The 9,684-nt window shown below is 26.7% G+C and overlaps 1 protein-coding gene across 1 annotated transcript in view; it reads left to right on the top strand.

Moving 5' to 3' along the window:
• Positions 1–9,684, top strand: part of LOC117181898 (trypsin 3A1-like) — a 17,986-nt gene that overhangs the window by 3,723 nt on the left and 4,579 nt on the right. The gene's annotated exons all lie outside the window — the stretch shown is intronic.

The raw sequence follows: 9,684 nt of genomic DNA on the forward strand, positions 1-9,684 counted from the left end.
GGATATTTTAATTTGCTTTTATTCTCTGGCGTCGCAGCATGCTAAATAGTAATGTGATATTTGTTTCTAATAGATGTTAGTAAATATTTCTAATCCTATTCAATCAGAAATTTGAAAACACCCATAAATATATTTTTCCCCTCCTTACCGCAGGAGTCAATTTTAGGGTTGGGAGAATTCACGACGTGATCTAGGGTGTGAAGAGTGCCAAGGGTGCGAAGTGAAGCTAAAAACGGTTATTTCGCTTTTGCTACATTTTTCACAGCGGGTGAGTTGAGTACTGGAGGGTATTCTGCAAATGACTTTTAGGATAGAACCACGCGGTCGTTTCGCCCCGTCGAAAATGATACACCATCTACTCAACACACTCAAGTGTGCCCGTCTGGCGACCAAAAGGTCTCCAAGCAAACCCTACTTTATATGCACAAGTCAAAAAATAGCTTCCCCTTCAGCAAGTCGTATACCATAATCTTATATCATAATCATATACCAGAAAATTGATTCTGATTAGAATTTCTCAATTGCTGTCCCAAGTAGAATATACCGGGGCATGCCCGGCCAATGCATAGTGGGGAAAACAAGTTTCTCTGGATAAAGCAGTCTAGAGTTTACAATTTTTATCCGATTTTAGCATTTTTTTATGAAAGCTCATCCCCGGGTTTCTATTGTGATATAGGTCTGTCAATTTCGCAGGTAGCTGACACTTGGGGTCTTTTGGACCCCAGTGTTTTTAAACTGTCGTAAAAAGTTTAATTTTTGATATTTTTGTTAAATTTTATTCTTTTTTGGGTATTCTTAAAATACCTTGTAAAGAATCAATCGGTATATTAACTTCAATTTTATTTTTAACACTTCGAAAAACTTCACCAAACCTAGCTTCCAAATCGCCTGATTACAGGAATAGCCAGGGAAAAATGAACACGGTTTTGTCAAAGCTTCAATTAAATCCTATGAAAATCCACTCTTCAAATAAGCCTGGGAAAATATTTTTTTTTTGTAATTTTTCGCATTATTTGTGAAATAGTAATAAGAACTACTTTAGCCAAAAGTGAAATAATTGAATCTTGAGAAATAAAATTAATTTAAACAAAGAATTTTCAACAGTATATTAGAACTTTCAATCAAAGAGATAAAGAAAATTTTTAATTGAAAAGTTGAATCTTTAACTGGAGTAGTAAATTTTTCAGTTAAAAAATAAACTTTTAATAACACACAACCACGATTTTTTTAAAAAGCAAATAAATTTTCAACCAGGGCGGAATGTTTAACTGAAATTATGCATCCTAACCAAAAATTAACTTCTTAACAAAATTATTGAATTTTTCACACAAAGAAACTGTTCCAAAAGAGATTAATTCTGAACGAAAAATGTAATAGTTGATATTTCAACAAAAAATATTTTTATTTTAAAAACAAGACCAGTTAACTTAAACTCACAAAAATGAACCATTTTTAACGAAATAAATGATACCCCTAGAAAACGGTTCAATTTTCAAAGTAAAACGTATACATTTACAATAAAAAATGAATTAGTTAAGCATTAAAAAATTAATTTTTGACACATTAGTTTATCTTTTAACTAAGTACTTGAATTTGGAAAAAGCAAATTTAATTTCCTACCAAAAAACGACCATTTTTTCATGAACTACGTAAATTTTCTGAAAAAATAGTTTAATTGTCAGCTAAAGAATTTAAATTTACAATAAAAAAACAAAATAGTTAAATTTCAGGTAAAAAAAAAATAATTTTCTACTAAAGCAAGTAAGAAAATTTTCATTCGGAAAGATCAATTTTCCAACAAGAATATTAATTTTCTACTGAAAAAGACGAATTTTTAATAAAGCACATGAATTTTAAAATAAATAGTTCAATTTTAATTTTAATTGAAAATATCAGCTTTTAACCTAAAAAATTCTTAAAGAAAAAAAGAATTGTTGAAACAAATTTCTATAAAAAAGATAAAGTTTTAACAAAATATATGAAGTTTTAATTAAATAGATGAGCTCTCAACAAATATTTTCTTAATAAAAAAAAGAACTTTTAACAAAATGGTTCACAATATTTCATCAAAAATGATGTTAAATAAATTTTTAAGATAAGAAAATTAAATTAAAATGAAAACAACGACTTTTCAAAAAAGTTAAATTTTTATCCAAACCATTTTTAAGCATAATGAAGGATGTTCTATCCGAAAAATAAAGTTTCAAGAAAGTTGTTAAACTTTTAACCAATTAGTTGAAATCTCAACTACAAAAAATAAATTTTCAAGTGAAATTAAAATAGATAAATTTCCAGTTTAAAAATAATTTTTAATGATATATTTTAATTTTCAGTTAAAATGGATGGTTATATTAAAAAATCATTTTTTATTAAAAATTCTACTTTTTGGGAATTTAAAATTCAACTGTTTAGTCGATAATTAATCAATTTTATGAAAAGTTATCCGCTTTACTCAAAAAGTTAACTTTTTGTGAGAAAATCAAACTATTTTGTTAAAAAAATCATTTTTATTTTTCATTTAAATTTTGGTTACCTAAAAAATTGATTATTCAAGTCGAAGATTCATCATTTTAGTAAATCAAAATTACCTCCTTAGTTGAAAAGTAAACTATGTTTTTGAAGATTTACTACTTTCTGGTAAAAAATTAGTTTATTTTATTTAAAATTTAACTGTTCCATTTTTGTTTAAAAGTTTATCTTTTTTAATTAGAAATTCACATATTTGGTTGAAAAATCATGTTTGTTATTGAAAATTCTTCTTTTTCAATTTGAAATTGATTTTATTGCTTAAAAATAAAACTTTTTGTTAGAAAACTCAATCACTTGGTTGAAAATTAATTTCTTTATTATAAAATTAAACACTATAGTTGGAAAGTATCCATTTTGATGTAAAAGTTAACTGTTTTTTTTTAATTTATATTTTTGGTTGAACATTCCACTATTTTATTGAAAAATCGTTTTGATATTGCTAAGATTTTTTCTTAATCAAAAATTAAACTATCTTGTTTAAAATTTCGTATTTCCTTCAGATGAAAAATTAATCATTTAATTATAAATATAACCATTCCATTTTTGGTTAAAAATGTTTTATTTTTAATTAAAAATTTAACTATTTGGTTGAATATTCATGTATGTTGTTAAAAATTCCTATTTTTTCGATATAAAATTAAACTTCTTTTTTAAAAATGAATAAACCTTTTTTTTTGTAAATTTGTTAATTTTTTTTTATCAAAATTTAATTTTTTCACTTAAAACTCAACTATTCCATTTAAGGGACAAATTTAATCGTTTTTGGTTGAAAACTCAACTATCTGCTCAATAATTAAATTCCTTCTTTTTCGTGAAGTTATTTTTTTACTGCAAATTTGAATGATTTGTAATTTTAGTGGAAAACGGTTCGGCCGAAAATTGAAATATTTTCTTGAAAATTGATTTCTGTTTTCAGTTATAATTAAACTATTTAACTGGAAATTCAACTACTTGATTATTGGTGAAAATTTGTCTTTCTAAGTTGAAAGTCCACCTACTTTGCTTAAATTTCAGAATTTTCAGAATTTAAAGGTTTAAAGAGTTATTTCGATCGATAGTATTGATTTCTATTTTATTGGATTGCTGAATGATATCTACACTGATCGATGATAACTACCTCTGATGATAATACAGATTCCCTCAAACTTAAATATTTTGTTAAAGATTTATTTCTTGGTTGGAGGTTTTCAATTTTAGTCGGAAATTCACCTCGAACTGAAAATTAAGCTATTCTATTGAAAATTTGTTTATTTTTCCGTTAAAAATTAATTTTTTCTGACAATTGAAGTATTCTGACTTTGGTATCAATTTATTTTACAATCAAGTAATAATAATTTAATCTTCTTAGTCCTCCTCCATACTAGATAAATCTATATAAAACTGAAACACGATATAACTAATCAAAGCCACTATTCTTGGTGGTTCGGAACTCACCACAAACTGTAGGTCCAATTCCAACTAAGTGTGTGAAGGGTGTTTTGAAGAAATGGGGGAGAGATTCAAGGAAAATATAAACCTTTAGGAGACACATTAAAATTTCCATTTCAGTTCGAAGGAGAAAGCTTATAAACACTGATAATGTTCAAGAAGAACAGAATGGTCTTTTTCTGTTTTTTAATTTGTCCGATGCTTGATTTCGAGATAAGTATTGCTTCATTAAAATCACATACACGTTCTAATCATGAAACTGGAATTAAATTATTAGGATGAATAATTCGAAAAGGACGTGCTTCAAAAATCCTAGATTCTAGAAGACTCAATCATTCTGAACAAAAGCGATCACTATAGCTGCTGCCAGACCACAAATAAACGAATCGCTGCCAACCTTTTGTATTGATAATTGAACTTGAAATCTTCAAAACTTTCACCAAAGCAGTGTTAGGACGATCTAGTTAGATAAGTGAACGAGAAGAGTGTGTTTGTTCTTGGATTTCATGGTTACTTGAACTTTCTCTTTCCTTCTAGAAAGCAGATCACTGGTTTAAAATTTCAACCACATTGTTCATAAAAAACAAGGCCTGGATTACCTCTATATACAGAATTAATCAGGATTACCTAATACTATTCTGGCTTACAAAAAAATTTGTTCTCACGTGAACTCTCACTTATTCCGAAAGCCGAGAAGCGTAAACTTTCAGATATTATAAATTTGCAGGGGCCCCCACCTCTACCGTGAGTCTTGAGGTAATTTTGTCCAGCGACATTCATTGGCTACCGTTGCCTTGTCTCGATGCGCGCGCTGTAATGTGTGCTCCCTTGCATTTACCCATACATACAAATGAGGGCTTTCCACTCTTCGGGCCTCTTTTTCACTGGTCAGCCACTGACGTGGATGAGACCGTACAGGGACAGTGGTGAGAGGTGAAGTATTTTAGCTACTTGAAATATCCAAGCTTTGGGCACTTGAAATAAGTGCGAGATAATTCCAGTTTTCAGGCGGAGATACTGCAAGCTTGTCCTTTAGTGAGATTTTTTTCCAGTAACTGAAACTGAATTTATTAGCCGCTGTTGTAGTCTTAAAAGAAAATGAGGCCAGGTGGTACATTCAATGAACAACTCTACCAGTTTGAGGGGGAAAGCTAAAAACTAGGATCGGTGACAGTAGTTAGAGGGGGTGGGGTTATAAGTGAAAATAATGTTACGAATTTAGAACATATTCAGAAATTAAACCTGGTAAGAAAATTCAACTATATTTTTGGGTGAAAGTTCTTTTTTCATTGAAGGGGCTACTACTGTATTTTTTGTTTGCAAATCATCTCGTTTGATAAAAAATTACATTACACTAAACTTCCGGTTTAGTAACAGTGTCGGGGTTGCCTGCCAATAGCCCTGTTGCTAAATCGGGTGAATCGAAACGGAAACTTACAGGGCCACCTGAACCGTTTCCAATTGGAATGCTTAATATTACGCTGTTCTAGAAATTACTAAACAAAGGGTTACTAAAACGCGGCTCTGGTTCATTTGGTTGGAAATTCAATTATTTTGTTGAAAATGCAACTATATTGTTAAAAAGTCATATTTTTATCAGAAATTCGATTGATTTGTAAAAAAATGAACTTTTTACTTTTAAACAAACTTTAATTTTGAAAATTTTACTGTTTTGTATCAAAATCAACAACTCGATAGAAAATTAAACTGCTTGAGTGAAAATTAAACTTTTTGGTTGAAAAATCATATTTTTGAATTGGAATTTCAACTTTTTTGTAGATATCTTTTTTTGGCTTTAAATCAAAATAATTTTTTTTAATTCATATATTTTGTTTTATAATTAGCCTGTTTTAGGAGAAAAATAATCTTTTTATTTGAAAATTAATTTTTTTCACAAATTTATGCACTTTGCTGAAAATTCGTTTTTTTCAAAACTTTTTTTTATCAGAGTTTTAATCTGAAAATTGGACTATTACCTTTTTAGTAAAAGTCTTTGGTTGACTATTCCACTATTTTGTAAAAATTCACCTATTTTGATTAAAAATGACAGTTTTTGTTATAAAATTCATCTTTTTTGATTTAAAAGTACACTGTTTTCTATAAAATTCGACTTTTTAGACTAAATGCTTTAATTTTTTGTGGAAAATTTTTGTTTATGTTAGAAAATTTATCTTTCTTGGTTGACAATGAACTTTTCTGCTAAAAATTTAACTTCTAAAAAATGTGCTTTTTGGCTTGAAAGTTCAAATATTTAATTGAACTGCAATATTTTTTGTTTGGAAAGTGGAGTATTTGATTCAAAATGCATCTGTGTATGCTAAAAACTGAACTATTTGATTAGAAATTCGACTATTTTTGTGAAAATCTAATTATTTTTTGAAATTTTAACTTTTTTTTAAGTCCTTATTTTTGGTCGAAATTTTAACTATTTAAAAAAAAAATTTATCCTTGGGGATTAAAAATTTACCTTTGATGGTAGAAAATTCATCCTTCTTGGTTGAAAATTGATCTTTCTTGGTTAAAAAGTAGTTTTTTTTGTGAAAAATTTCACTGCGTTCGAAACAATGTGTCTTTTTGGCTTGAAAATTACTATTTGAGTTTTTATTCTTAACAAAAAGTTGATTTGCTACCATAATAGTTAAATTTTTTATTCAAAAAGACGAATTCTCATGAATACACTAGTATTTACACACACAAAAATTTAACATAAATTCAATATTGTACTAAAATAGTTTATTTACAAAAAAAAATGAATTTCCATAAAAACAGTTTAATTTCCCGCACAAAAAAATATTAAATTTTAATAGAAAGTTATTTTTCTTACCAGAATATTAACATTTTTAACCCAAAAAGACGACTTAAACAAAATAGTGGAACTTTCAACACAAAACTTTCTCAACAAAACGTTAATTTTATACCGAAATAGTTAAATTTTTAAACACAAAAAGAAGAATTTTCATCGCAATGATATTTATTTTCAACAAAAAGTTAATTATTTATCAGAGTACTTGAAGTTAAATTTTTGAACCAAAAAGGGGAATTAAAAAAACAGTTGAACTTTCAACAGAGGATTTTTAATATAATGTTATTTTTCTACCAAAATAGTTAAATTTTTTACCCAAAAAGACGAATTTAAAAAAAAAATTTTAATTTTCAACCAAGAAAAATGTTAGCTGAATTTCAATGTAATATCATTTATTTTCTACCAAAATACTTGCAATTTTAACATAAAAAGAGTAATTTAAAGAAATGGTCAAAATTTCAATACAAGAGTATGAATCTTTAAGATAATGCTAATTATTGTACCAAAATAGTTAAATTTTTCAACATAAAAAGACGAATTTCTAAAAACGAAGTTAATTTTCTACTAGAATAATTGAATTTTCAACATAATTGAATTTTCATTTATTTTTAACAAAAAATTAATTTTCTACCAGAATATTTGAATTTTGAAAATAAGGACTAATTTTTAACAAACCGCCAAGACGAATTATCGTAAGTAAAATGAATTTCTTAACCAATTTAATGTTCTACTAAAATATTTATGTTTATAACTTAAAAAAATAATTCCCATAAACAATTTATATTTTTAACACAAAAATATGGATTTTCAATATAAAGTTAATTTTCTTATAGAATAAATTGAATTAACTTTTTAAATTTTAGTTAAATTTTTAACTCAAAAAAACATATTTTAACAAAAACAGTTGAACTTTTAGTACAACAGTTTGAATTTTTAACAGTGTTAATTTTCTACAAAAGCGGTTCAATTTTTAATACAATGATGCAAATTTTTCGATATATATTTTAATTCAAAAAAATATAAATTATAAAATATTAAAAGGATCAACCAATAAAATATTTATTATAATTTTCAAAAAAAAATATTAATTTTCAACAAAAAGTTCATTTTTGACCAGAATACTGGCATTTTTGTCCCCAAAAGATGAATTAACAAACAAAATATTTTGAACTTTAAACGGTAAAATATTTTTTTAAACAAAAAGTTTATTATCTAGCAGAAAACTTAAAATTTCAACCCAAAGAAATAAAATTTTGAACAAAAATATTTTGAATTTTTAAGACAAAAATATCTATTTTGAACAGGAAGTTGATTTCCTACCAGAATATTTGAATTTTTAATAAAGAAGGACTAATTTTTAACAAAACTGTTTTGAGTATTGATACACAATTTTTTCAACAAAAGTTAATTTTCTATTAGAATACTGGTGTTTTTAACCCCAAAAGATTAATTTTCAGCACAACAGTAGGAATTTTTAACATAGTGTTAATTTTCTACCAACACGATTCAATTTTTAATACATATTTTCCGAAAAATATTTAAATTATCTACCAAGAAAATTTGTATTACAATTTTGAAAGCAATAATATTTATTTTTAACAAAAAGTTAATTTTCAGCCAGAATACTGGCATTTTTTGCCCTAAAAGACAAACTTTCAAAGAAACTGTTTTGAATTTTTAACGGTAAAATATTTTTTTTTTTAATAAAAAGTTACTTTTGTCCCAGAATACTTGCATTTTCACCTCAAAAAGACGAACTTTCAACACAACTGTTTTGAATTTTCAACCCAAATGTATTTATTTGTAACCAAAACTTAATTTTCTACCACAATACTTGATTTTTTAGCAAACAAAGAAATAAATTTTAACAAAACTATTTTAAATTTTTAACCCAAAAATACTTTTTAGTGAAAATATAATTTTCTATCAGAGCACTTGAATTTTTAACCCAAAAAGACGAATTTACAACACAACTTGTGCTTTTTTAACACAAAAAGGCAGATTTTCAGAGAAATAGTTGGATGTTCATCACAAACGTATACATTTTTAATACAAAGTTAATTTTCTATGAGTAAGGTTGAAGTTTCAAGCCGAGAAGGACTTAAAAAAAAATAGTTAAACTTTAAAAAAAAATATATATATATATAAAATTTCGACGAAAAATTAACTTTGCTAATCATTATTTAAAAATATAATAATTGGATCCCGAGTTAATGTATTCCCAAACTTTAACATTAAAATATTAAATAATTATAATATCAAATTGTAAATAAGAGAAAATTATGCCGCGTGAGACCTCAACATTTCATAATTCTTTTTTGTCCTAGTTACTGTGTTTCTAAAAGTATAGAACAAGGACAATTGAGGAGTTCTGGACAAGAAGGCGATAGGCGCTCGAGAACAAGTAAAAGTATTGTCCAGGCTGTGACGTCAGGTATCAAAAGTGAAATTCGAAATTTGAAAAAACCAAAAATATAGTTAGATAGCTCTCGAAAAATGAATCTGAGTCTCTATTTACAGTTTTTCATTCGGACTGCAAATTTTACAGTAAATAAATAAAAACTGACATTTTTTAAATTGAAAAAACCATGTGTTTTCACATTAAACTCGCCATATGTAACTCGTTTATTAACTAATTAACAAATTTCTTTTTGAGTTTTATTTGTGACACTCTAGCGGAGGCTACATTGTCCAAAAGGGGTCAAAAGTTAATTTCCAATGTTTTTTTTAATCCGAATGAAAAACCACGTTTTTAGACTTTCACATTAAAATTTTGAGCGAGGAAGTTTGAGCTACGACAAACTTCAAGCGAACGAATTTTGCGCCAATGTATTGGCCAACTTTTTGGAAAATCTCAATTCGATTTGATTTTTAGTTCCATAATTACAGCAAGTTTATTACGAGCTCGCGACGCGACACCACAG

Source organism: Belonocnema kinseyi, chromosome 10, assembly GCF_010883055.1.
Source record: "Belonocnema kinseyi isolate 2016_QV_RU_SX_M_011 chromosome 10, B_treatae_v1, whole genome shotgun sequence".
NCBI classification, from domain to species: Eukaryota; Metazoa; Arthropoda; class Insecta; order Hymenoptera; family Cynipidae; genus Belonocnema; species Belonocnema kinseyi.